This window comes from Populus trichocarpa, chromosome 13, assembly GCF_000002775.5.
Source record: "Populus trichocarpa isolate Nisqually-1 chromosome 13, P.trichocarpa_v4.1, whole genome shotgun sequence".
NCBI classification, from domain to species: Eukaryota; Viridiplantae; Streptophyta; class Magnoliopsida; order Malpighiales; family Salicaceae; genus Populus; species Populus trichocarpa.
This window is the reverse complement of record NC_037297.2, coordinates 11,009,689-11,013,319: the sequence shown is the minus strand read 5'-3', so window position 1 is coordinate 11,013,319 and position 3,631 is coordinate 11,009,689. Positions and strand designations below refer to the sequence as shown.

Genomic DNA, 3,631 nt, shown 5'->3' with positions numbered 1-3,631 from the left:
GCATTTGGTCCATGAATGATAATGGGAAATGATCTTTACGTGTAGAAAGATTAAACTTTCTATAATCAACACACATTTTTCATCTACTCGAGATGCGAGTCGGAATGAGTTCATCATTTTTGTTCTTTACCAACGTGATTCCGGTCTTTTTGGGCACCACATGGATTGGCGTCACCCATTTACTATCCGTGATGGAGTAAATGATTCCCGCATCTAATAATTTCAAAATCTCAGCTTTCACTACCTCCATCATAAACGGATTCAACCTCCTTTGCATTTCCCTCATTGGTTTCGCATTGTCCTCCAATAGTATGTGATGCATACACATCGAGGGACTAATGCTCTTGATGTCGGCTAAAGTCCATCCAATGGTTGTTTTGTGATCGCACAACAACTTCACAAGTTTTTACTCTTGGGCATTTGTCAAACCTTTTGCTATGATAACGGGAAGTGTATTATTGTCGCCAATGAATACATACTTCAAATTATCGGACAAAGATTTCAATTCTAACTCGGGGGCCTGTAAAATAGATGGCAAAAGCTTTTTATGTGAAAGTACTAAATCAACAAAAACATTATCATAGGAACAATTTGCAAAGCTTGCAAAGCCAATGCTGATTCGTGCATATTTTGAGGAACATATATGTGCCTTTCCATCTCTTAAATCTCAGTAAAATCATAGCCATAGCTCAAAGTCACGCTTAATCCATCCTCGCAATCAAAATCAAAAACTTGTTGCACACACTTATCAACTTGGTCATAGCATGTGATAGAATAAACATTGCTATAAGGATATTTCATTGCATCATAAAAATTAAATTCAATCTTTTCATCTCCTACTTCCATGGACAAAGTATCATTACCATAATCATAGCCATAGCTCAAAGTCAATGTTGATTCGTGCATATTTTAGGGAACATATATGTGCCTTTCCATCTCTTCTATCTCAGTAAAATCATAGCCATAGCTCAAAGTCACGCTTAATCCATCCTCGCAATCAAAATCAAAAACTTGTTGTACACACTTATCAACTTGGTCATAGTATGTGATAGAATAAACATTGCTATAAGGATATTTCATTGCATCATAAAAATTAAATTCAATCTTTTTATCTCCTACTTCCATGGACAAAGTATCCTTACCACAATCAATTTTTGTATTGGTAGTTTTCAAGAATGGTCTCCCAAACAATATATGAGTGTTGTTTGATGAATCACAAGAATCATGTTCCATATCAAGAATATAAAAGTCACATGGAATAACCAAACTATCAATCTTGACTAGGACATCTTCTATCACACCAAGTGGATAAACAAAACTACGATCTGCAAGTTGTATTACAATACTAGTTTTATTCAAAGACTCAAGAATAAAAAAAATCATAAATATGCTTAGGCATAACATTAATAGATTCACATAAATCATATAAGGCGCTTTTAAAACTAGCATTACCAATAATACATGGGATAGTAAACACACCTGGGTTTTTTTTTGCTTCAAAGACATATTCTTTTGAACAACAACATATACAACTTCACCCATACTTACCATTTTGTGGCCTTTTAGCTTGTAGGCTCTCTTGGTGGTACACAATTCCTTCAAGAATTTGGCATACTTGGGAATTTGCTTGATAGCATCAGTTAAAGGAATGTTGAGTTCTACTTTCTTGAAAACCTCTAAAAATGTTTTGTCTTTATCCTCTTTCTTAGACTTAGAAGAACTCACAGGAAAGGGTGGAATTGTTTTAAAACTAGAATTCATTGAGTGAGGACTTACCTTTGGAGTGTTGGTCGTGGTTTCAATTTGTGAAGGAGGAGGATGTTTCTTCTTTATATTTAATTCGGTTTCTATCTCCTCTTCTTCCTCCATCTCAATTTGTTTCGACCTTTGCTCTTCAAGTTCTTTCCCACTTCGCAACATGATCGTACTAACATTCTCTTTTGGATTCAATGTTTGGGAGGGTAATTTTCATTCATTTGTGTTTTCAATTTCTCTATACTAGAAGCTATTTGCCCCATTTGCTTCTCTAAGTTGTGAATACTTGACCTTGTTTCCTGTTGAAAAGACATGACATTTTGTTGCAATGTCATTGTATTAGAAGCCAAATTTTTCATCATCTAACGAAGATCATCACTGGATGACGACCCCATAACATTGGAGTTTGTGAATAGAGGTGGTTGCTGTCTCGCTTGATAATTCTGTTGGGACTGAAATCCATGGGGATGGAACTGTCGGCCTTGATTACCTTGTTGAGGCGGGTTCCCATAGCTTAAGTTGGGATGATCTCTCCATCCGGGATTATACATGCTGGAAAAGGGATCATACTTATACTGGGGTTGTCCATTGAATGCTCCATCAACTGCATTAGCTTGTTCAATGTAATCTTTTTGCATTGTTGGGCACATATCCGAAGCATGTCCTTGTAAGGAGCATATGCTACAAACTTTCACCTACTGTATATTTCCACAAGCCAAAGAACGCACAAGAGAAGTAAGATCATTAACTTTATTCTCAAGGTTAGAAATACTTACCTCATTTACTCGTTTGCCTGAGAAGTCTCCACATGTGCCAAATTGTTTCGAGTTGGTTGCCATATTTGAGATTAATTGGCGTGCTACCTCAGGTGTCTTATCTACCAATGCCCCTCTACTTGTCGCATCAATGATACTGCGGTCAGTAGGCATCGGTCCTTCATAGAAATATTGAATGAGCAGTTAATCGGATATCTAATGATGAGGGCATTGAATGCATAGTTGCTCAAATCTTTCCCAATACTCGGAGAGTGTCTCCCCATGAGACTGTCAAATCCCACATATTTCTTTCCTTATGTTGGCAAATCAAGAGGCTGGGAAATACTTCTCAAGAAAAATCTTCTTCATGCCATTCCAAGTTCCAATGGAACCTGGGAGAATAGAGAAAAGTCATGTCTTTGATGTCCCTTTTAGAGAGAAAGGGAAAGCTTTCAACTTAACCTGTTCTTCATCAATTCCATTTGGTTTCATACCAACACAAACCATATGGAACTTCTTGAGATGAGTATGAGGATCTTCTCCTACAAGTCTATTGAATGTTAGTAGCAAATGTATAAAACCGGACTTGAGCTCGAAGTTGACATTGTTGTCGATGTTTATGCATAATGATTGATTTTTCATATTAGGAGTAGGAAGCTCCTTAAGTGTCTGTTGTCGTGCAATAACCATAGTGTTGACGCGAGCTTCCTTTCATAACCCATGTAAAGTGTTTTCTATTTCAAGATCTACCTGCACTTGACTCTGATTAGTAGAACGGGTTATAGGCATAAATCGTCAAGGAAACTCAAAAGAAACCAGCCACATAAGAGATTGAAAACAATCTAAATTGAACAAAAATCCTACGCTAGAAAACTAAAAGTGCCTAAAAACCCTAGAAAACAGTGGAATTTGGCCTCGATAGGGTGGGGCTAGTGGCTATAAGCACTAGTCCTGTTCAGAACGTTGTTTCCCTTTAGAAAACAAAAGGCCGATACCTAATTCCACTAAAAAATTGGTTTTGAACAGTAACTGTACCATACTGTACAGTACTACCGCAAGAAAAAATCTCTTTTTTTTCTCAACAAAAGAAATAACAATCACAACAAATAAAAATCACAGCA

At 36.7% G+C, this 3,631-nt stretch overlaps 1 non-coding gene across 1 annotated transcript; it reads left to right on the top strand.

Annotated features, from left to right (window-relative positions):
• The first annotated feature begins 2,724 nt into the window (after window positions 1–2,724).
• Window positions 2,725–2,831, top strand: LOC112323923 (small nucleolar RNA R71). The gene has a single exon (XR_002977468.2). It is a non-coding gene; the product is annotated as a small nucleolar RNA R71 (small nucleolar RNA).
• Window positions 2,832–3,631: the final 800 nt, after the last annotated feature.